This window comes from Glycine max, chromosome 15 (genome assembly GCF_000004515.6).
Source record: "Glycine max cultivar Williams 82 chromosome 15, Glycine_max_v4.0, whole genome shotgun sequence".
Taxonomy (NCBI): Eukaryota; Viridiplantae; Streptophyta; class Magnoliopsida; order Fabales; family Fabaceae; genus Glycine; species Glycine max.
The window spans coordinates 48,131,741-48,157,671 of record NC_038251.2 but is presented as its reverse complement, the minus strand read 5'-3'; the positions used below and the strand labels follow the sequence as shown (position 1 = coordinate 48,157,671).

General features: G+C 32.4%; 1 long non-coding RNA gene and 1 other non-coding gene across 2 annotated transcripts; both read right to left on the bottom strand.

Annotated features, from left to right (window-relative positions):
* Positions 1–3,866: 3,866 nt before the first annotated feature.
* On the bottom strand, positions 3,867–10,217 carry LOC102664243 (uncharacterized). The gene is made up of 8 exons (XR_005888860.1): positions 9,653–10,217; positions 9,370–9,461; positions 9,089–9,179; positions 8,648–8,699; positions 7,903–8,554; positions 7,750–7,796; positions 4,193–4,263; positions 3,867–4,078 (listed from the first exon to the last, which is right to left on the bottom strand). It is a non-coding gene; the product is annotated as an uncharacterized lncRNA (long non-coding RNA).
* A 4,349-nt stretch (positions 10,218–14,566) lies between these two features.
* On the bottom strand, positions 14,567–14,685 carry MIR9736 (microRNA MIR9736). Its single transcript, NR_126773.1, has one exon. It is a non-coding gene; the product is annotated as a microRNA MIR9736 (primary transcript).
* Between the last annotated feature and the right edge of the window lie 11,246 nt (positions 14,686–25,931).

Here is a 25,931-nt window from a genome sequence, read left to right as displayed (position 1 = left end):
ACAGTTTGGTGACTAACTTAGTATTGTATATAATCAGTACAACAATATCTTTGTCTGTCAAATTTTAAAATCATATACATATCTGAGCTGAACTTAATGTTTATTTTTAGGATGTGTCGAGTACCATGTACAAAGTTACAGGATTCACCATATGAATTTGGAAGGGATTATAAAATGCAGAATTTTTTATAATCATTGGAGGAAATCTGCAAAAATTGGTCATGGATGGAGGACTTTTGTATAGTCACAAAATCTAGAAGCTGGAACTCAAATTATTTTGAGTTCCCAGATGTAACATCTAACTTGGTTTTATTTTGATTTTTTTTTTTTTGTAATTTAAGTACATTATACTATACTAATATCTATAAATTTTTTGTTTATAACTCTTGGTGGTATATTTTGTAGGAAATGATGCTTGGAATGTTTTTAATAGGAATCTTTTGTCAACTTACCGTTTTGTGGATAGACAATTTATCATATAAAATATATTACATATTCTAATTTTATTACATTTAGTTTTCATTTATTTCTTTTCAAGGATGACTTATATTTATTTTTAGAGTTTTTACAACTTTGAATGATAAGTTGTGCTATGTATAATTACAATTTATCATTTAAAAAATAGACAAAATATTAATTTTTTTTTTCCCAAAACACATGTTGTTGCTTAAAAACAACATAAGTTTTTAGGAAAACCGGTGTTCTCTACCAAAAAACATCATCGTTTTTTTTGTAAAAACCGATATTGTGGTTTACTGACAACAATAGTTTTTTTAAAAGCCGATGTTGTTGAGTAGAAAATAATATCGATTTTCTGAAAAATCGATGTTGTGTAGTTTAGTTTAACATCGATGTTATCATCGGTAGTTTCAACATCGATTAATAACCAATATTAAAAGTCCTTAATAACCGATATTAAAAATTTATTTTTTAGTAGTGAAGAATTGTAGTCTATAATATTATAGGATACAATCCTTGTACCATAGCAAGTTGAGGGACAAAGAGGAGCAGTTCCTATCTTACTTGGAAGTATACATCAACTGTGAATGGCTAACGTTTAACTAAGTCAGTGAATTATAACATGTCTCACTTGGTATGACTTGGATTTACTACCAGCAATATGTAAATTATTAAGTAGAGAGACTCCATTAAACACAAAAGCATTCTATTCCAACCAAATGCTAAAAGACTGCATAAACCACACGTTGCCAAAAACATATTGCCTCATTTTTCCCCCCAAGTCTTTATCGTTAATAATCAAAAGCTATTTCAAAGTAAAACAACACCCAATATTGACTTAATATCTAAACAATTATAAGAAGCTACCGTACAGTGTAAATGCAAGTTCCCTTCTGCTTATGAAGAATAAACATTTCCAACCATAAAGAAATAGTATTTATCCTAGTAAAGTTACTTATTTGCCCCTCTTCTCTTTCTATTTGTCTAACTAACTGTTACTATTCTTCCAAATGCAATTACTTGTCCCTCTTTTTTAATCGTCCTTTCAGCTAATTCATACTATAAACATTTTTAACCTTTGATTTGCTCAATTTTTAAGCAACTATTTTTTTATCTAATTATCTTTTGGAATAAAATTTTTTCAAAAGCTAAGCACAATTTTACGTGGGTTTATAAATTATAGTTTTATGATTAAGTAAGAAATTTGCTCAACTTTTATCCCAACTCAACAGATTAAGTTGCTCTGCTAGGAGCGCTAGTTAGCACAGTTTGGACTATTAAGCTGTTGACTTTTACAGAAGAGTAAACTTCTAATTTCATCCTCGAAGTATCTCAATCTCTCTAAGATGACACAAATATAATAAGAAAACTTTGTGGGGTCTACTTTGATAGTTTGAATTCCTATATCGTTCTTAGTCTTACTTGACAATTAGTAATTATAAGTCTTTCATTGTTGCTGCAAAAGAATTGACTTGTGAGAGATCCATGTCCAAGAATGTTATTCTTTGAATCAAATTGGGGTTGAATCAGAGGAAGAAGATACTGAAACCCTCCTCCGGTGGCTTTTATATCTGTTGCGGCAATCTTTCAATATAAGCCCACCAGTTTACTATTCATGTTTGTTAGTGAACCTAAGTAATATGATACCTTCTAGTTGATAATAATTTTTAATATTCATTTTAGTCTTAGCAAGAGCATTGGATTGAACGAAAATAGTCATTAATTGTATATTACAGAAGAGAGTGAGTTTAATTTATGTTCTTTAATGGGTTGTTCTCAAGACTTGAGGACCGTGTAACACGTAAGGCGATTAAGGATAGTGCCTTAGGCTCCTGATTTTTATTTATTTATTTCTTTTGTGAATAGGCCCTTAGTTATTTAAATGTTTATTCTATAATGTTCAAAAATTTTACTATTTCAATTCAGGCACCATGTTTATTAAAATACTAGAAATATCACTCATTAATTTTGTGCAGTTTGTATCTATTGATCATTACTACAATAAATATTGATAATTTCATTATTCAATTGTTCTCTTGATAAAAAAATTATGGAATAATACCGGTAATTAAAACTAATAATTGAATATAGTAATTTTAAGATAATTTAATTAAAATTAATAATATTTTTTTAAAAAAATTCAATATGGAATTATTTTTACCTTTTATTTTGCATCTATAAATTAAACTTTTAGAAGAAGAAGAATTGAAAAATATTGTACTATTCATGAATTTTACCTACAGTCAAAATCTATCATTAGAAGTCCAAAATCCGTAAGTAGATGTATAAAGGACTTTGTCCTACAGACGTTTTTTGCGTCAACTTTGAGGAGTATACAGTGATAACTAATAGTCTGTCACTATAGGCTTTACCTACGGATATATTTTTATCTACAGTCAAATTTAAATATCACTATAGGTAACACCTACTATTTCAAATGTGTAGGTAAAAAATATTAATTTATACCTATAATCTCTAACTGTAGGTAAAAGTCAATTTACTTGTACCTACGATCTTCTGTAGGTAAATGTCATATAATAATAATAAAACTAATTCCTAATTACACTCTTTGTTGATTATAATTTTTAATTAAATATACATGAGCTTATTATTATGCTGTACAAAGTTAGAGATCTGCTGTAACATGACCTTTGAAAAGTTACAACAACCTGCAAAAGGAGTTACATCATGTATAACATATAAGAAACTGAGCAAGTGGACAATTTCCATTCAAATATACATAATGTTCAATAGAAATAGGAGAGAAAGAGAACCTTCTCAATTTGTGTAAACAAGCAATCTAGCAGAAGGGTGCGATCATCAGCATTTAATGCTTGCTTAAGCAAAACATGTACAGAGTCTGCACTTGGAGGCTTTGTTGGGATAGAAGATTCTTGCTCTATATCACTCCTTGATTTGTTCCCATCCAGAACACTTAGACTGGCAAGTTTCTCTCCCATTGTTGGCTCATTCAAATCATCATCAAGAAGGACTCCTTCAGCAGCCTCATGTTGATCTACATTAAATGATAGTACAAAAAATACCAATCAATTCTTAAATATACTCAGATGGTGGTACCGTGGTAGTACTACTGCTCATCATGCCAAAGAGTAAATTTTACATAAACTAATGGAGGATGTCTTATGGGAAGTGTAGGACCTCTACACAGACTTCCTGAATTTAAATCACACTTCCAAACTTGAAGATGTTTACCCTTAAAATCTGATGTAACTAAATTTTTGGCATCACTCGATATAGAAATATGCTCTACATTTCCCTGTTGAGGAATAAAACTAAAATGTAATGATGCTTTTAACTTCTAAAGACAAATATTCATATCCAAAATAAGTAATGAAGATTACCAAACCATTAGGGAATTTCAGAATCTCTTCCCCAATTTCCCAACTTATAACCCGTGGTCTAGAGTTGACAATAACTAAATATTTTTCATCTACAAAATTAGAAAAGAAAAAACAAAATAAGGTAACAAAATAAGGATTGAAGAGTGCCATTTACGATTCCCTCCATCCTTATTATAAAAGAAAGATTTGATAGCAGATACGAAGGTTGGCTGTTCAAGATAGACTTTCCAGTCCATGCATCACTGAACCATCTTTCTCTAAGAAGAAAAACAACAACAACAACAGCAACTGAATGATGATACCCATTGATGTTAAAATTCAAATCATAGCATCTTTGCAGGGACGGGGACTTGCAGAATTGAAGAGCACACCTGGGAATGTGACAACAAGTTTTCCTCATTAGGAACAGACATGAATGAGTCTTGACCAAGGCTTTTGGATCCTAATTTACACCAATTATTGGCGAAAGTCAGAAATGTCCACAAAAGCTTTATGGAAGTATAAATTAAAGACAACAACAAAATAACCAAAAGAAAATAACAAAAGGAAACAATGTAGAGATCTACATGACCTGAACCTATTGTTAAGAATTAATTTGATTTTGAAATTTCAAAATATGCTAAGTGTGACACCCTCTACCCCTCACATATATACTAATAAGGAATAAAAAAATTCAAATATTAATTAAAAGTAATTTTAAAACATTTTTTTAACAAGTCTTTCAAAAGGGAAAAAGGCTCACATTCATTTTCTTCTACATCATATTCAAACTTGTCCAAATAAATAATAAAGTATTCTCGACTCAACAAGGTCGTCTAAGCTTCATACAATTAATATAGAACCTATATCCTAATGTCACATCCTATCAGAGCGTTGTGTTCCCGTGTCTTCTAGCATGAGATTCTTCATAGTCATCCACCTATTCATCTGCTCCCCCGAACACAAGTTCAAGATCATCACAGGATCCAAACACAACAACACACAGGGAGTGAGTTATCACATTCCTAGCTAATAGAGAAACAAGACAATTAAATATACATATTATATAAATGAGATACCACTTGCTTAAACATAGCTCACGTAACTTCACCACTTCATCATTCAAAATTCACTTTTCAATTATCAATCACATTTCACAAGAATCTCACACTTCGATCAAGATATAATAACACATCAATTAGAAAGCATATGCAATATTTATGCTAAGACTCAATCCTATATGCAATGTGGTACCATGTCAGTGAAAAACCACCCTGGGGCGCTTAGGAGTACATAACAAGACACACCAGACAATGGGTTTGTCAGGTCACTCTCACTAAGTAAGATCATAGGGAGACCAGTCAGGGTCACAATGTTTTGCGAGAATGTTCCAACCATATGGGATCAGCATAGGCTTAAAGGAGCACTCAAACCCGGTGACCCCCAAGGCCTACACTCTGAAGAGTCCGTCAGGGCCTCTCCCTCCTGATTCAGGTTCAACCCCTAAAATAATTTTTGCATGCAGACACTGCTCATGAATTATACAATACCCACGACCTTACACTCGTGTTTTAAACACATTCAACACAATTGCGCTACGATTTAACACTGGTTCCTAAATAGGAAACCTACATTTTCTCTTTAACACTGCGCATCAACGCTTTTCTCAAGATAACGCTGGTTGGGTTATTGTACAATTCATAGCTTACAACACAAGTGATTTCACATCAAGTGTTAACTACACACTTATCCACAACTAGAACTCATTCACAATTTCACATCTCATAGTGTCACAATCCACCATCACATGTTCACATGTATCTCACAAATTAACACATGTTCAACTTTGCACTTATACTCAATCTCAATAACAATATTATAATCTCAAAGCAACATGTTATTCTACAATTCATCACATACTCACAATTTGAATCATCATTTCATATCCTCAATATAACAATTTATATAAAAGACTATCACAACATGAGGACTAAAACCCCTCAAATAATATTACACAATTATATCAAAATCATAGGTCGAAATATACAAATATCAAGAACACAATTTATCAAGCAATTTTCATTAGGACATCAATATTTTATTTATAATCATAAAGGAAAAATTGCAATTTAACAAACATCCTAAAATAAAACCTCAATTTAATCCTCTAAGGATCCCTACACATGTTCTCACTAATCCCCAACTGTGAATAACTCATCCCTTACCTCTGAGCGGACTCACGTGTCTTCAGCCAGCGATGGCAACATCTCTAGCGGTTCCCTGAAATTCTTTCAATTATTCATCCGACTGCTCCGATAGAATTCCCAAACGTCAGAGAGACGGAGAAGAGATTGAAACCTCCACTTGTACTGTCTTCATGCGATTCCTTTTTCTCCCTCCGAACAACATATCCAAATTTAATTTCGAACAACATATCCAAATTTCATCAAAATCCAACGGCTAACGAAACCGGGATCGTAGTTTTACCGAGACAGTTTTGGGTTTCTGCGGGAAATTAAAATGCTACAATGCGAAGGGTTTTCCTCTAATCTCAGATATGATTTTGAAATTCTCAACGGTAAGAATGTTTGGAATTGGGTTGCGAACATGATACTCAAATTGCACGACGATCCAACGGTGAACGGGTTCGAGATCGTCATTTTTTTGAGACAGGTTTGGTGGGCTGCGGGAAAAAGAAAGGGTTTTAAGGAGAAGGGGAAAAACGAAAATGAAGCCAAAAAGGAGGCAGCTGACTTAACATAACTATTTATACCTAGGGTACTGAGAATTTTTATAGGTATTCATTGAATATGGTTCTAAATTGTCGTTCCTACATTTTTTCTATCAGCAAATAAATAAATATTTCTAAAAATGGGGTACACGGGTACTCTAACTCAGGTACAAAAAAGTTTTGGAGTAAACCAACTGAAATGTGCTCTGTGACAAAAAAATTTTCTCATCCTACTTTAGTCCTCTAATTTTTTTTCTATTTTTTATTTTTTCTTTTTTAATTTTTGTTCCAATATTTTTCTCATTGACACTTCCAACTAAACAGAGTTGTCCTACATAACATTCTTTTTCTATTTTTCTTTTACCACACCCACTAAACAGACTTGTGTTTCATTGATATATTTACTGTATATTGAAATTTAATCAATTAAAAATAAAAATATAAGTTATAAAATTTTAAAATTTTTAGTTTACTTATTACTAGTTTTTACATTTTATTGTTTATTCTTGGTCCACAAGCTAGCCTATAAAATCGTGGACTAAATAAGGCAGGTAGGCACAAAAGAAAATGGAACCCATTTATGTCACAAACAAAGATGGTCCAACTTATTGAAATTGAAAGCTAAAGAAGATAGACCTTAATAATAATGCCATCAAATAATAATAATAATTATTATTATATCAGTAAAAAAACTGCTCATGTGCACTAAAAGTGAAAAACTTGTGGCATACCTTGGGTTGCCCGCATAATTACATCAAAGCTTTGTGGCATACCTTGGGTTGCCCGCATTATCCTCTTGAATTTCTGAATAGAAGAAAAAGTAAAGCCAAAAGTCAAAGGAAGAAAGTAATAAAATTGCTCATGTGCACTAAAAAAACAAAATAGAGATCGAATAGTTCCATCAAATAAGCATCATGATAAATTACACTCTTTCTTTCTTATATAAATTGTCTCCTTGTAATTAAAAGGTGTGCCACAAGCAAACCAGGACATGCACTGCTATTTTTTTTAATTTTGATTTAATTAATGTTGGAGAATATGCACTGTCAAAAATTATAAAATCTTTTAAAAAAAATTATATGCACTGTCAAAAGAGAGTTGTGATAATAAAAAGTAAAAGAAAATAGAAATACCATTGAGCTTGGGTGGGAACAAGCTCTTTGGTGAAAATTCTTTTGTAAGTAAGGCATTTGATACAAAGAAATAATAGTCTATTACCTAGGGATCAAAGACCGTAGAAGCTTTTGAAAGTCTCATACATCCTTCTGTCCAATAACAACCAAATAAAAGATGTAAATCCAAAGAGCAAAAACAACTTTTTACAACAATAATCTGAGTACCCTTTAGATGGTACAAGTGGAATCTCAGTACCCCATTAATCAGAATCCTTCATGTATTAAGCTCAAGAGCTTGCTGTAAAATATTTTTTAAAAAAACTACATGAATCCAAAGGTTAAAAGTGTCTGTATGCCTTCAGATTCCAACTACCTTGCAGCCTCTATTCCCTAAATAAAATGCAAGCAGCTCATCAGTACATAAAGTAAATAATCACTCATCAGTATTTCTGAATTCAGCTGGCACTACAATAAGTAGACAAATAAGTAGACAAATGCAAAGTACATGACACAATTGAAAAAGTAAAGCAAAAGTGAACATTTATTATTTCACAAGCCTCAAGTGTTGGAAAAGAAAAGAATGCATAACCTATCCTTAGATCCCTTAGATCCAATAAACTTTCTGAACCATTATTAGAGTGCCAAATTTGGTTCACATTTTGATTTATTAGTTAGATATGGACACCTTTGCATGCATAAACCTAATAATACATTAAGTAGTTGAGGTACCATGAATATGTGTCTTGAACCTTGATTATTGATAGGATATATTTGGTACTTACAGACTGTTTAACATGGAAAATAAATGACAGGATATACAATCTTTCTCGCCCAAGGCGCCGTGCCAGCTCTTCCGCTAAAGCTTGACCTAGTGGATCATTATCAGTTGTCAGGATAATGTGAACTGCCTAAAAAAACAAAGAGAGGAAACCAAACTACTAAGCAGTTCACTTCTGTGTTAGAAAGATCCAATTGAATGGGAAGAAACCAAATGTGTGTACCTTATCCAAGTACTCTTTCCAGTTCCACAGGTATCAAAATGCAGTGTCCTGACTTCATAGAGACAAGCTCACACAAATTAACATATTATAAAAGCTAGAGTAACATAAACAGAATTTATACATAACGGCAATATAACACATTTTCAAATAATAAGCAAGCTATATTTGGACAATTTTGCTATAAAGGAAATTTGCTATGATTAGTAGGTAAAAGGAAAAAACAGAAATCCATTTAGATAGATTCTTCGTTCCAAAATTAAGAATTATAACTTATAATGTTTCTTAGAATGAAAGTGGTTCCAAAACACAAAAGATCTCTCTTGAAACAATTAGTATCTAAGTCAAAAAGATTTGTACTTTGACTCTTAGTTATTACATTTTCAACTACCCCAGACTCAGTGGAATAAAAATGAAAAATTAGAAGAGCAAATTAGTTATTACCTGTGGTTACACACTTCTTTTGGCCACCAGATACACCTCTCTGCATTTCATCACCCACAATGGTATCTTTGCAAATATTAAGCCCCAATATCTATTCATATAGCAAACAATGAATATGTGATTTTTTATAACAAAATCAAAGTCGTTAGTCCGGAAATTGGAAATAATTATTTTGTCTATCACGCCAATTTAATTTAATATATTAAAATTATTTACAATAAAAAAATTATTAATTCTTTGAAAAAATATCAAAGAACAAGAGGTCCTCTTCTCTACCTAACCTTAAACATAATGTTGAGTATGAAAAGTCACTTGCTTTGAGTGTATAGTCAGTAATGAGACTCTGCTTTCTATTCCTTCCATTGCAATAGCCCTAAAATCCAATCAAAACACATAAATTAAATTAAACGACATCATTTAGAGTTGCATTGCGCTCAAAACTCACTGTTTTTTTTTTCAATCTCGCATAACAGCGAATGATTGAGAGAGAGAGAGAATAAAAAAGCGTCGAGTGTTGAAGCTGGTGAAGTTTCAAAATGGAATTTGGAGTGTGAACTTGCTTACCTACTACGAGAAAGAAGAACACGGAGTGAGAGTGAAAAGAAAGAAGATTGAGACGAAAATAAGAAGAAGCAAGGGTTCTAAGTTTTGAAAGTGGGCAGCAATTTTGAATGAAATAAAGAGAAGGTGAACAAAACTTCTTATAAGTTTAAAATTTGGTCACATTTTGTAGGGGCAATTATTTTGTGAAAATATTTAATACTATTGAACAATTTCTGGATGTTTCAATTTCAGGGACTTTGGGGAGTGAAATTTGGAAAAGAGTTTGGGTTTAGGGGAACATAAATTGGTGTAGAATGGAACCAGAGGTTTGATAATCGTGTTTGTCATGGCCACCGCTTGCTTGTTGCACTCCGACATTGTGACATTTTCACTAATACTTTATGTGCATGTGCGTAAAGTGAATCAATGTTCTGAAGGGTAGCATAGGACTGTGGGGCAACAGGGGTTTTCAACAAGGAAACAAGCAATGAGTAAAGATGTGTGCGTGAGAGGGAGGTTGCAATTGGTTTCAGGAGTTTTATTATAAGTTTTTACAAGGGGCGCTTGTTTTGGTTCATAGTCAAGGGGGCGCACAATTGGACAATTGGTAATTTGCTTTCGGCATTCTGCTTACAAAATGTTTTTTTCATATTATCACTGGTATACTTAATATGGTATGGGACTAAAAACTTAATCAGAGAATAGTTTAAGGATCATGACCTATCAAATATTTGTTTATGAATTTTAAAAAATTGAGAAAGGTTAATGTTTTACTTCTTCTTCTACACTTTTCTCTTTGGCGAACAAGTCACGATTTTTGTTATTCTTCTTCAATCACAAAATAAAGAGAAAGTTGTGTTGGGTTAGATTAAAGTGGATTTGAGAAAACAACGCTTAGGTCCGAAGTTCAAATGGGAAATTTGGTCACACACGTGTCACGTGTCCCGAAGAATGTCAATGAAAATTTTGAATAATTATTAACTAAAAATTAATTTAAATTGAATGATTATTTTTTGAGATTGAGTATTTACTAAAAAAACAAGAGACTAGTATTCAAATTCAAATAGTCTTAAAGAGTTTTACCTACACCAACAATCGTAGGTATAAGACTTTTGAGGTTATACCTACACCAACCAATTATAGGCACAGATTTTGTGAAGTTTTATCTACACCACATAGTTGTAGGTATAAGTTTTTTAAAATTTTGCCTACATTGTGCTTCTGTAGGTAGTAATTCTTTTGAGTTTTACCTACACTAATCAACCATAGGCACAAGTTTTTTGGAGTTTTACCTACACAACATAGTTGTAGGTAGAAGTATTTTTTTAGTTTTAATGAATTTTCCTACACCAAATAATGGTTGGTACAAGTGATTGAGTTTTACCTATATTAGTCAGTTGTAGGTAAAAGTATTTTTGAGATTTACCTACACTAATTTATGTCTGTAGCAAAAAAGCGTCCGTAGGCATAGGTTATTTTCTTGTAGTGGATCATAAAGGTATTATTATTTTTTCCTATTCAAAATCACTCTTCCTTTTCTTTCCCTATGTATTTTGAGATTTATTTGGTCTTGGATTGTTGGATTTTGGTCTGGTCTCTTATTTGAAAGTTGTCTAGGTGAATTTAATAAATACACTAATGTTAATTGTTTATTTAATAAATACACAAATGTTAATTGTTTTCCTTTTTTAACCATGGGGCTGAGTGGTGGATGCATTAAAGAGGCCACTAAGGCGCTAACTCATTATGACAACTATATTAAAGAAATTATTTCATTAATTTTTATGTGTTTTTGTTCCTTCATAGGCTTGGTTTAGAGAACTACCAACTAGAGTATTGGACCCTCTTTCGCCAGAGCAGGTGATGCAATCCCAGTCAGAAGAAGAATGTGCTCAGCTTGTGAGGCTTCTTCCTCCAACAAAAGCTGCTTTGCTAGATTAGGCAATAAATTTAATGGCAGATGTTGCTCAAATGGAAAACTTAAACAACATGAATGCACGTAATATTGCAATGGTTTTTGCACCAAACATGACTCAAGTAAGACTAAATCATTTTTTGTTGTAAATGTAGTATACAATTTTGCTCTTAGCTCCAATTTTTGTTATTGAGTTCTACCAGTCAAATTCTTCTTATTGGATATAACATCAATGAGTAAAACAAACATTTTGATATGTTTTCATTTATGTAAAAGTCTTCTATTGAAGGAATAAAAAGAATTGGTGAAAAAGATTTACATTATTAGTTTTTTCACCCTTAACAAGGGTTTTGGAGATTTTTGAAAATCTGGGAGAGCATACTAATGTAAAATGGGCTTGTAGTTTTAGGATTTTAATTTTGAAATTGAGTCTTTTGTTTCAATATTATTTGTTACTTTGGGAATTTATTGTATGTTGGATTATCTTAAGGTTAGCTTGTTATGTTGAGTCTCTAGATCAGTGTTGTTAAATGGTGGCACTATGGCAGAATGGCTTGGCTTTTTTTTTTGCCAACTGCCATAGGTAATTTGTGAAGGGAAACCCGCCACGACAGCACCATAGGCCACAATGGTTGTATTGTAAAATGAAGTAGGGAATAGGGATATGTAGTTATCGTAGAAAATAACTTTTTACATTCCTAAGAATCAACAAATCATAAGAATAATTTTTAATTTTCCTTTTTTGTGATGCATTCATATCTAAATAACAACTTTCAATTTCTCTGTTAGGAATCTGCACACCATTGTAATAAGCAACATCAAACATTTTATGCTAATTAAACATATAAATATAAATATACACAAAATTTCAATGTAATTAGCATCTGTAGTTGTATTTTTAGCTTTTTGTAGGTAGCTATGATCAGATTTCTCAAACTGAACTCTCTTTGGATGTTATAGTTAAAGTTGAGCTATTATCGGAGTCCACTGCTTTCCTTGTTCAGCCCCTTGATTTAGTTCAGATGAATTTTTAAGATAATTATGATTATTAAATACATACTAATAGTTGAAACTGCTTGACAATGATTCAACATATATGGTTATTTGTGGTAAACCTGTTTATTGTACTACTCCATCTAAAATTTGGCATAACATTCAAAGACGGTTAATAACAATTAACCATCTTTGAAAGACACAACATTCAAAGACGGTTATTAGCAAATAACCGTCTTTAAATGCCTATTTTGACACAGCATTCAAAGACGATTATTTGTTAATAACCATTTTTGATTGTAAAGTCTGATACACCTTTCAAAGACGGTTATTAGCTAATAACCGTCATAAAAAGTCATTTTTTTAGTAGTGAATTTACCATTTCATATAGCTTTGTTATGATAATGCAACAACATGACAATCATATGATATTGAGAGGAAGTCAAAGTCAACACTTGGTATAAAGGATGAGGTATATTTCAATCTCTTTTTCTGTCATTCGATATCCAGCATGGTGTGATGCTATTTATGAGTTGTATAAGTTGGAGTCATGCGAAGAATTTGAGCGCCAATGGTCAGACGTTATTGCCAAGTATAAGTTAGAGTCCAATAAACTTGTGAAAGGATCATATGAAATAAATAATTATTGGTAAATTGCTTATGTTAATTCATGATCATTACCTAAGGGGATGACAACCACTGGATTATTGAAGAGTATTAATGCATTTATTAAAAGATTCATCAATTCTCACATTTATACTCTAGAACATATGGTGTTTTGGGATAGTAAATTAGAAACTTGCAGTTGTAAGAATTTTTAGTTTTGGCTATTTTTTTTAGAGTTCTAAGTTAAAAGATAAGTTGCATGCATATTGAGAATTAAATTTTTATCACTAACACTATTAGAAAATAGAGTTTTAACATCAATTTTTAAGAATTTTCAACATTGGTTATTAATCGATGTTGAAACTACCGACGTTTAAAGTAATAATGTTAATATTGATTTTCCAAAACTGATGTTAACATAAAAATGATAACATTGGTTTTTTAAAAAACCAAAAAACCAATGTTATATAGTAATAATTATAAAAAAGGTCATATATCTTAACATCAACATCGATTTTTTTTACCAAAACTGATGTTAACATATACATACAATTAACATCGGTCTTTTGAAAAATCGATGTTATATGTATAAGTTAACATCGGGTTTTCCAAAAATCGATGTTGGCAGTCATCCAACAACATTGATTTTACAAAAAACTGATGTTGTTGTCTGATTACCGACATCAATTTTTGGTAAAAACTGATGTTGTATATTCAACAACAACATCGGTTTCTATAAAATTGATGTTGTGAATGAGGCTTAGCATCGATTTTAGAGAAAACCGATGTTAATATATACATACAACATAATGTGTTGTTACTAAAAACTGATGTTGTTTTGTGGATTTTTTTTAAGGTGTTGTCTGTTTTTTTTAATAATTTCAAATTAACATACAAATTTAAATGCACAACCACAACAGATAATATTCATTTTATTTCAAACAGTTTTTAGCAGAAATTTAATAAAAATTGAATATTTACTATGAATTAAAAGAATATTTAATGTGCATATCAGCTACCTACCTGATGTCATTATTGGTCGCATTCTCTCCTTTTTGCTAACTAAAGAAGCAGTTCATACTAGTGCTTTATCCAACAGATGCATATACCTTTGGACATTCATCACCAAGCTAGAGTTTGAGGATAGAGACACATTCTACCACAAAATTAGAATAAGGAAAGCGCCCTTTTATAACTTTGTGGATAAAGTATTACTTCATCTAAAGAGTTCAATCATCCAAAGTTTCCTTCTTTTTCTTACATAAAGTTATTGTAATCGTCGTGTTAATAACTGGATATATAACATTATAAATCAGAGAGTCAATAAATTTTTTATCATTCCAATGACAACACAAGACATCTCCCCTCATTCCCTTTGGAATTCCCTATTCTAGAAATAGTTGATTTTCTTTCCAAAATTATTGTTCCCACCTTTGTTTGTCTTTCATCATCCAATATCCTCAAAAGGGTGAAAGATAAGCATGATTGTGGACAACTTGAGGATAATGAGGGATGAAAGATAAACAAAGGTGGGGACCTTAACTCTAGTAGGAAAATCATACATTGATCAACTCCCATTTCTCTAAGAATTGGGAATTCCAAAGGAAATATATGTGTGGCAAGGTCTTGTGTAGTCATTGAAATGATATAAAGCTTTTTGACTTTTCGGATCCGATTTATAATATTATATAACCACTTATCAACATGATGATTATTAAAACTCTTTGTAATAAAAAGAGAGAAACTTTGGATGATTGAACTCTTTAGATAAAGTAATACTTTATCCATAAAGTTATAAAAATGGGGCTTTCCTTATCCTATTATTGCTACGGAAAGTGTCTTTATCCTCAAATAGTAGCTTGGTGATGAATGTCCAAATATATCTTCATCTCTTGGATAAAACACTAGCACAAACTACTTCTTTAGTTGGTAGAAAGAAGAGAATGCGACCAGTAATGACATCAGGTAGATCATTGATTTTGTCTGGACCTTCACAATTGCAGTTTTTGCTTTTTTCAATTTCATCTCCCCAAATTGAGTCTATGATTGCTTGAAGTTGCAACAAAAGGTTAAACAAATAAAAACACAATTACCATGCATTGCCAAGCCATAAAACATAGTCTATAAATTGATACAATCAAAGTTTGAATTGGCAGGTGCATAAGATACTCTATCATACTAAGAATGTTTTCTTGAGGCCAGATTTTAAAGGAAACAGTAAATCTCAACTAATAGATGGTAGAGACACAAATAATGGAAAACCAATGGTCAAAATGTCCAAAATGATCACCAATTGAAGTTAAAAAAAATGGGACCCTAAATCTCATGAGTGAAAACATACCATAGGGAGGTAGTCCGTAAAAATTTTCTACTGGATGGAACCTTTAACACATGAGAGGAGGCTACACAGAAACTCACAAACACTACCAAAACCTAAGGCACCATAGTAAGAGAGAGAAAGAGAGTATGTGACTGAGAGAGAAAGAGTGTGTGACGCTGTTGAGTGAGAGGGGTAAATGAAAAGTGTCAATATAAAGAGGTCAATGATGACTACAATAAGAAAGAGACGTTACTAATTAATATAATTCAATTTTATTTTAATTACATAAAACAATGTGGGTTGACTAGCTTTATGACTTTTTGCAAAATAAGAAAAAAGAGTTTTTGATTAGTAAAAGAAGTAAAGTTTATTTTAACCAAATAAATACAATTTGGCGTGACTAGAATCGTTTCATGAAAACCATAGTAAAAAAATACCAGTTTCACCATTTAACTACTTGATATGAATTATCCAGTTGTATTAATTAAATATGCATAAAAGAATATATGTCACTCATAATAGTTGTATGAAGCTCAAATAAAATAGCTTTTAATGAAAAAATAATTTTAATTTGTAAAAAATATCATATAAAGATCTCATTTAACATAACATTAATTAAGTATTTAATTGCATTCACTATTTTCTTGATGTAACTTTTAGAAATGCATGAATAAAACTTGTTCCCCTTATATATTTATAATATCATGTATCTAACACCAACACTTAATCAAATGATTCTATTTAACAGGCACACTACTTTTTGTGTTTGTGGTATACATGGAAATTTTATGTTGCATGTAGATCATAATTATTATTAAAATTATACTTTATATTTTATGTGGATATATTTTGAAATACATTTTGTAATTAAATATCATTGATGCAAGACAAGAAAATAATTATTTAAATATTTTTTATTGACTATTTTTAATTAGATAAAACATATATTTTATTTTTAGTTAAAATATTTAATGCCTTAATTGAATATATATATGTGTGTGTGTGTATAATATTGTTTTCTTTTAAAAATATTAAGGCTAAAATTATTTTGATAAATGAATGCATAATCTTCTATTAATGAAAAACTAAAGTCAAATATTCATTAATGACATTATTAAACCCCATTTTTGTTCTCCTAATAACTAATAAACAATATATATTTAAAATCTACTTTCTATTAAATCTCTAACTAATTAATATACTCCATTTGGTTCATAATTTATGACACCATTGAGAGGAATTGATGGCCTTTCTATAAGGCATTTTAACAAAAATGAAGGATTTTTTCATTATTTACCCTTATAAAAATACTATAAGTATCTTTTTTTTATTTAAGTGATGTATAATGCTCTTAGACTTTATTCTTTTGACACAGGTGTTGAGAAATGAAATTATCATCTCGAAACTCATAAAAAATACTATCTTTGGTTCTATTTATAAGCAACATGTGTAATGTAAAAATGCTTCATTAGATTTGTAAAATGACAACTAATTTAGAACAATTTTTTTATTAAAAGATATCATATAAAGAATGTTATATAGGGTTAAGGAAAAATAAATGAATGCATAATAATCAATTAATGAAAACCTGAAGTCAAATATTCATTATTTATACCATTAAAATTCATTATCCTTCTCCTAATAACAAATAATAAATATGTATTTAAAATCCACTATCTGTTAAATGCATCACTAATTAATATAATTTATTAAAAATACTACAAATAACTAAAAGAAATTTTCTAAAGTACATTGATTTAATTTGAGAGTGAAAAGTGTGTAAAATTCAATTATTTTATATTGTAAAAGATGAGGAGTGCTAGGAGCATGGCTTTTAACACACTCCTTCAAATAGAAACTTTCTAACTGGTTAAATTTAATTGAAATCCACAAAATTAGGAGAAATAATAATTAAATATCATGTGTGATCAACAAATTCTTTTAATTTTAACCAATTAAAAAGTGTTCAATATAATGTGTCAAAAAATGTATTCTTGACATTTTTCATAGGTACATATTTGGGTATAGTGTGAATGTATGAATACAGGTTTTTGATGATGCCAAAGTATAATCAAATAAGATTACTTCAAGAAACATTCAAGGTCAAGCAAACAGAGATTGCTTCAAGATTAAATCAAGATCAAGAAAATAAAGATCAAGAAGAAAGCTAAGTTTTAGTCTATCTTTGTTAAAAGAGTCTCTTAGTGATTGCAAAGGTTTCGCCTCATAACCAAGTTTTTATATTGATTATAAAAAAGTTTTAGAATATTTTTAACATTGTCTGAAAAAGGAATTTTCCACTAGAAATCGATTACTAGGCATTGTAATTGATTACCAGAAGTAAAATTATTTTAAAAACCTTTTTCAGAAAGTTTGAAATTTGAAATTTGAAAATTTCAAAAAAGCTTTTTGAAAAGACACTTATCTTCAAATCATTTTGAAAAGGCACAATAGGCCTATATATATGTGTCTTTGACTTCGAAAAGCAAGAGAGAGATTTTTCTAAGAGAACTTAATTGTCAAATGCTCTCTAAACAACTAATTGCTAAACACTTGCAAATCGATTGAGAATTCTTCTAGGAACTTCAATTTGTATCATCTACTCTAAAGGAGATGAATCTTTCTATTCATCTCTTAAACTCAGTTGTAATCAAGAGACTGATTGTCTCTTGAATTATGATAATCTTGAACACAAGGGTGAGGGATCCCAAGGTGTGTTTAAAGTTTGTAAAGGATTTACAAAAGATAGTGAAAAATCTCAGGTGGGTTGCTTTAGGAATTGACTTAGGCATGGGAACCAGTATAAATTAAGTTTGCATTTCTCTCTTCTCCTATCTCATTTATTTTATTACAATCAATTTTGTCTTGCACGTTTAAAGAACATCAATTAAATCATTTAAAATAGGGTTAAAGTTTGTTAGTGGAATAATTTTGTAAGACTTAATTCACTCCCCTCTTAAGTTATAGAGGCCACTTGTCCAACATAAATGATATAAAATAGGAAAAACAAACAAAACATGGTAGACCTATTTCACTTGTTTCCCTAACTTAAATAATCATCCTATGAAAATTCAAAAATAGCAAAAGAGAAACCTTTCTTTGATGAGAATAGCTTCTCTTTTTAATTAATCTTCAATTCTCCTAACCAATGGTTGGGAAGGTAGAAACAATTTTGTTGAGTCTGACTATAATAATATAGTAGTATATCACTCATTCTAGTATAATAGAAAAACATATTAGTAATCATACTAATAATTTAAATTATATTTCAACAATTGATCTCGTATTTTCAATATTGACTAATTATATTTGTTTTTTTTATTAGAAAGCTCTTGTTTTAATGTAAAGTCACGATTAAATTGTAACCTAAAATTAAATTTAAATTATGTTTTAAATTTAAAATTAATTTTTAAAATCAATTCAATCGAATTTTACAACAATCGTTTGCCTTAACAAATTTAGTGAAGTACATTTGGATAATATAAAAAATGTAATTTTCATGATGCATAAATAGTTATATAAAGCTATAAATGTTGGCAATGATATAATATATAGTGTTCACTTGGTGTGAGGTTTGGCAACAATTTGTTGTCTTGTGCTCAAAAAATATATGAGACAAGCCAACATCTCAAATGCCATTTCCCATTCCACCAATTCCTATTCCAACCCTTCCAAATTCTTCCACCTCTCCTCCAAACACCCCTCTTTCAAAATCACCTTCCTCTTCCTTACCAATACCGATCTCTACTTCTTTGCCTTATGGGACCAATTCTTTTCTTCCACCCCTTCCAACCTCTTCCACATTTACATCCACATAGACCACTTCATCAACATCACACACCCTCCCCTCTTTTTAAAAACAAATACATCTCCTCCAAACGCACCCTCCCCACCTCCCCAACCCTTATCTCTGCCCTACGCCTCCTCCTTGCTATCGCACTCCTCGAAAACCCTTCCAACGCCTACTTTGCCCTCCTTTCCCATCATTATATCCCTCTCCACTCCTTCAAATACATCTACAACTGCCTCTTCATATTATGCAGCTTCGTTGTTGACGTTGACAATTTACAAGCATTTAAGGTGGTATCTTAGGTGGCGCCTCCTTCAAAAATACAAAAGACCACCAGGAATTGCCATCTTAGATGGTGCCTCCTCCTGCCTACATGGAAAAAGAAATCCTTGCTAGTAAATAGTTTTTTTCCTACACCTATTTGATATATATATTTTTAAATAATGCTTGTTTCTTCAAAAAGCCAAATCATTTTTTATGTCATTCAATGGATAATTATATTTTGGAGCTTTATACTGAAAGGCATTATTACTTAATTTCAATGAAAATCAATGTGCTTCTAGAGACAACTGAAGGGCATAAGCGAAGATATTGTAATGTATGAAAATGATGAAAATTCTTCATGCAATCCTCCCAAGTAGGGGACCTATCACAAGATCCATGGCTACGAGAATCCAAGAAGATTGGGCCAGAGATGTAAGAGTAGGCCCAAGGGTTCTCATGAGCCTTAGGATAGATTTTGGGCTCATGGGCTAAGTATGAACCCACTTATCTTTTTACATATTAGATTAGAATTTCATTATTTTTGGGACTTGTATTTAGGGATCCATAATATAGGGAGAGTACCCTAGCAATATAGGATTTTTTAACCCTTGTATTCTAGGGCACCTAGACTAGTTTTTGTATTAGGGGTAGTTTTGTAATTTCACAAGAATTAAGTGCACTATTTCAAAATTTGTAAAATTATTTCAGATAACAATTTGGCCACTGGTAATCGATTACATCCTCTAGTAATCGATTACCAGAGAGTAAATATCATATTTTTGAAATCTTAAAAAGCTTTTTGGAAAATATCCTTTGGCCAAACCTGTGCATCATCAATTAAGAAAATCTTTCTAAGATTCTAGGAACTAAGTTCATCAATTATCTTGAATTTCTGGATTCTTGACTTGGATCAAACGTGAGAAGCGCTTATCTTTGGCATCATCAAAACTTCATATCATATATGCTTCTACAAAAGTGAAGATGAAGTAAGGGGTGAAGAGTACAGTGAGGAAGTCTACCCCCATGAAGAAGGTGACCTCCTAATGGTTAGAAGGATATTTGGAGGTCAATCTTGTGATCTATCTCAATCCTAAATAGAGAACATCTTTCATACAAAATGAAAAATTTTAGATAAAACTTGTTCTCTCATTGTGGATAGTGGACCTTGTTGCAATTGTTGTAGCACAAGATTAGTTTCCAAGTTGAACCTCACTATCATTCCCCACCAAAAACCTTATAAACTTCAATGGCTCAATGGGAAAGGGGAAATGATAGTTAACTAACAATTCAAGTTACCTTTCTCCACTGGGACACATAAGGATGAAGTTAATTGTGATATAGTTCCCATGAAGGCATGACATATTCTTTTAGGAAGGCCATGGAAATTTGATTGGAATATCATTTACAATGGCCTAACTAATGAGATTACCCTCACCTATTTTGGCACTAAATTTGTGTTGCATCCTCAAACACCTTCACAGGTAGCTAAGGATAAACTTACAATGAAGGACAAGAGGGATGAGGAAAAGTTAGAAAAACAAATGAAAAAAAAAGGATAGTAAGGCCTTAGCTCCAAAAGTCAAGGAAAAGGAAAAAGAGGGAATGTGTTCCTCTAAGACAGTTGTAAAAAAAAGAAGAGTCATTTTGCAACAAAAGGAGATGTTAAGAAAGCTCTTCTTCTCAAGAAATCTTTCTACCTTTTCCTTTCAAGGGAGACTTCCCTTAGCACTGCCACAATTCCCCCACTTGAGACCATTCCCCTAAAGGTCCAAGAACTCTTACAGGAATTTGGTGATGTATTTCCCAAAGAGATACCCCTGGATTACCTCCTCTTAGGGGAATAGAACACCAAATAGACTAAGTCCCAGGAACAAGCCTTCCTAATAGGCTAGCTTATAGGACTAATCCTCAAGAGACCAAGGAGATTGAATCCCAGTTTAAGGAATTGTTGGAGAAAGTTTTGGTCCAAGAGAGCCTAAGTCCTTGTGTTGTGCCTGTGTTCTTGGTGCCAAAGAAGGATGGTAAGTGGAGAATGTGTACAGATTGTAGGGCCATTAACAACATAACTATGAATTATAGGCACCCCATTCCTAGGCTTGATGAGTTGCATGGTGTAAGTATATTTTCCAAAAATTGATCTTAAAAATGGTTATCACCAAATAAGGATGAGAGAAGGTGATGAATGGAAAACCGCTTTCTAGACCAAGTTTGGGTTGTATAAGTGGTTAGTGATGCCTTTTGGACTCACTAATGCACCAAGAACCTTCATGAGGCTAATGAATCATGTCCTAAGGGAGTTCTTAGGTAGGTTTGTAGTTGTTTATTTCGGTGATATCTTAGTCTATAGTAGGGACCTAGATGATCACCTAGGACATCTAAGGCAATTTCTTTTACTTCTTAGGAAACACACTCTCTTTGCTAATATAGATAAATGCACCTTTTGTGTTGATAGTGTAGTCATCTTAGGTTTTGTGGTTAACAAAAATGAGGTCCATGTGGACCCTAATAAAATCAAGGCCATCCAAGAGTGGCCCACCCCAAAAAGTGTAGGAGATATTAGGAGCTTCCATGGGTTGGCAAGTTTCTATAGAAGGTTTGATGCTAATTTCTCTACACTTGCTTTGCCACTCAATGAGTTGGTGAAGAAGAATGTGGCATCACATGGGGAGAGAGACGAGCAAGCCTTTTCTTTGCTCATAGAATAGCTCACCAAGGCACCCGTTCTAGCTCTCTCGGACTTTTCTAAAACTTTTGAGCTAGAGTGTGATGCCTCTGGTGTTGGTGTAGAAGTTGTGTTGTTGCAAGGTGGGCACCCTATTGCTTACTTTAGTGAGAAACTTCATGGTGCCACTCTCAAATACCCCATATATGATAAGAAGCTTTATTCCTTAGTTAGAGCCCTCCAAACTTGGAAACATTACCTTATTTCCAAGGAGTTTGTTATTCATAGTGATCATGAATCATTTAAGTATATTAGAGGGCAATGCAAGTTAAACAAGAGGCATGCAAAATAGGTAGAGTTCCTAGAGAATTTTTCATATGTTATCAAATACAAAAAGGGAAAGACCAATGTGGTTATAAATGTTCTTTCTAGGAGACACACAATAATTTCTTCCCTTAGAGCTCAAATTTTAGGATTTGATAACATAAGGGAATTATATGTTTTTGATGATTACTTCTCTCCCATTTATGCTAGTTGTGGGCACAAGGCCCAAGATGGATTCTAGATTGCTAAGGGGTATTTGTTCAAGGAGGGAAGACTTTGTATACCCTAAGGATCCATTAGAAAGGCGTTGGTCAAAGAGAGCCATGAGGGTGGGCTAATGGGACATTTTGGAATTGATAAGACTCTTGTCTTCCTCAAGGAAAAATTCTTTTGGCCAGATATGAAAAAAGATGTCCATAGGTATTGCACTAGGTGTGTGGCTTGTTTACATGCCAAGTATAGGGTGATGCCTCATGGGCTATACACACCCTTACCCATTCCATCTACACCCTGGGTAGATATAAGTAGGGACTTTGTCCTTGGGCTTCCTAGGACTTAGAGAGGTGTAGACTCTATCTTTGTGGTGGTGGATAGGTTTAGCAAGATGGCACATTTCATACCGTGCCACAAGGTAGATTATGCTAGTCACATCTCAATACTTTTTTTAGAGAAGTTATGACGTTTCATGGTTTTCCTAAGGCTATTGTGTCTGATAGAGATGCTAAGTTCCTTAACAATTTTTGGAAAACTTTATGGGTTAAGCCAGGAACTAAGCTTCTTTTCTCCACCGCTTGTCACCCACATACTGATGGGCAGATAAAGGTAGTGAATAGATCTCTATCCATATTGTTAAGGGCTCTCCTAAAAGGTAATCACAAGTCTTGGGATGACTACCTTCCTCACGTGGAGTTTTCCTATAATAGGGGGGCAGGGGTTCATAGAACTACCAGGCAGTTACTTTTTGAGGTTGTCTATGGGTTCAATCTTCTCATACCTTTCGACCTAATTCCCCTTCCACTTGACACTTATTTTATACATAAAGAAGGGGTATCTAGGTCAGAGTTTGTGAAGAAATTACGTGAGAGGGTTAGGAACCAAATAAAAATGTATGCAATTAAAGGCAATAGAGGAAGGAAGGAATCAGTGTTTAATAAAGGGGATTGGGTTTGGCTCCATCTTAGGAAGGATAGATTTCCTACTAAGATAAAGTCCAAACTTATCCCCAAAGGTGATGGCCCTTTTTTAGGTCTTGGAGAGGATCAACAACAATGCTTATAGGCTAGACCTCCCAGAGGAGTATGGATTTAGCAGCACCTTTAACATTACTGATTTGGTTCCTTTTGTAGTTGTACCTGATTCAGATGATGAAGGGTCTACAAATTTGAGGACAAATCCTATTCAAGAGGGACAAGATGATGCAATCCTCCCAAGGAGGGGACCCATCACCAAAGCAATGGCTAGGAGACTCCAAGGAGATTGGGCTAGAGATGCAGGAGAAGACCCTAGGGTTCTCATGAGCCTTAGGGTAGATTTTGGGTCAATGGGATAAATATGAGTCCACTTATCTTTGTACATATTAGATTAGGGTTTTATTATTTTTGGGCCTTGTATTTAGGGCTCTATAATGAAGGGAGGGTACCTTAGTAATATAGGATTTTTTAGCCTTTGTATTCTAGGGCACCTAGACTAGTTTTTGTATTAGGGGTAGTTTTGTAATTTCACATGCATTAAGTGCACTATTTGATGTGTGTGTGTTGGGAGAGAAATTTAATTGAATTGGGAGAAGCCCAATCCAATTAAATTTTGGACCATCCTTAGGGGGAGGTGAACATTTGCTTGCTACACCCTATTATCACATCATATAGTCACACTTTGCGCATGTCCTTCATGCTTTACATGTCTCATGACACATAAGCACACTTAGTGAAGAATCATGGACTTGATTTTGGATTCGTGGGTTGAACCATAGCTAAAATTCACTATAATCATAAATAGTAAGATTTTGGCTCCAAATTTTGCTCCATAAATTCAAATTCAAATTCAAGTGAAATTTGAATAGAAATTCAAATTTTCCTCCAAATTAGGCTATAAATAGAGGCCTTGTGTGTGTATTTTTTCAAATTTTATCATTTAAGAAATTAGACTTCAAAGTTCAAACCTCATTTGAGGCATAAAATTTGTCCCCATTTCTCTCCCTCTCCTTCCTCTCATCTTCTCCTACCTTCAACCTTTTATCCATGACCTCCTATGGTGGTGAGCCTGTTCTTGACTCATCTTCTCCTTGAAGTGGTGTCTCCAATCACCTTTTCTCCTTCGCTATTCTGCTACCACTGATCTTCAAGAAGCAAAGGACTCCATTGATGAAGTTGATACTAGGCCTACAAGCTCTACATAGAGCTACATCAATTCTGTAACTGCAAATTTGTTACTTCTCTCAAATGAAAATATCATCTCTTTAACATTTTCATCCTCTCTAAAAACTTGAGTATTTTCCAATACATGTTTAGAAAAATGAAACTCATGCTCATCATCACATACAAACCACAAAAATTTATCACTTGAAGTTTAGATATTAAACAGGAAGGCACATAATCAGGATTTAAGAGCTCTTCATGAAATTCATTTAGGCCTCGGTGATAGTTAAAGATAAAACTAAACAATAGTTGTGAGAAAATTCCTTTGTGGAAAATGTTGACAATCTACACAAGTATTTTGTAAATTTAGTTATTATGGGGTCACATCACCAGTTTCAATCAATCAACTACCAACCTTTAAAATAAGTATCTTCAGACTACTCAACATTCCAAAATGTAGGAAGATCATTTTTTTTTTGCTAGTGCGAGAACATGGGTGACAAAAAACCATTTTTCCTTAGTGGGATTTTGTTAGAAAAAAAAAATTCAAAGCAAATTTTGTGAAAAGATGGTAGGAAGGCCGGGTTAGTGAAGGTATAAATGACAAAGGGAATATGCATAGGCTAGATCATTGAGCAAAATGTTTAGCTGGTCAAAATTTGCCCAATCTACTATCATTTAGCCTCGAGTGGTTGACAAAATAGAGGAGACGTATGAGACAACTCAGAAATTGAATGTCGAGCTCATGGCAGAGGGAGATAAGGAGATGACACTTGAGGAACCTATGGTGCAACAAATGCATAAGCATGAACAACAAAAAGAGAAGATTCGTCAGAAAAATGAGCAAATGCAACTTATATTACAACACTTTAATATTATGTCTCTCGTGCTAGGTCGTATACTATGTCGAGTACCATTGCATATGACACTAAGAAGCACATGCTAATTGTAGCACCCCATCTTTCGTCAAATAAATAAAATTTTATTTAAAAATTAATAGAGTTTTTAGAAATGAAATAAATGAAAGAAAATTGTTTTGGAAAATTAAAATAAATGTTTCATAATATTAGAA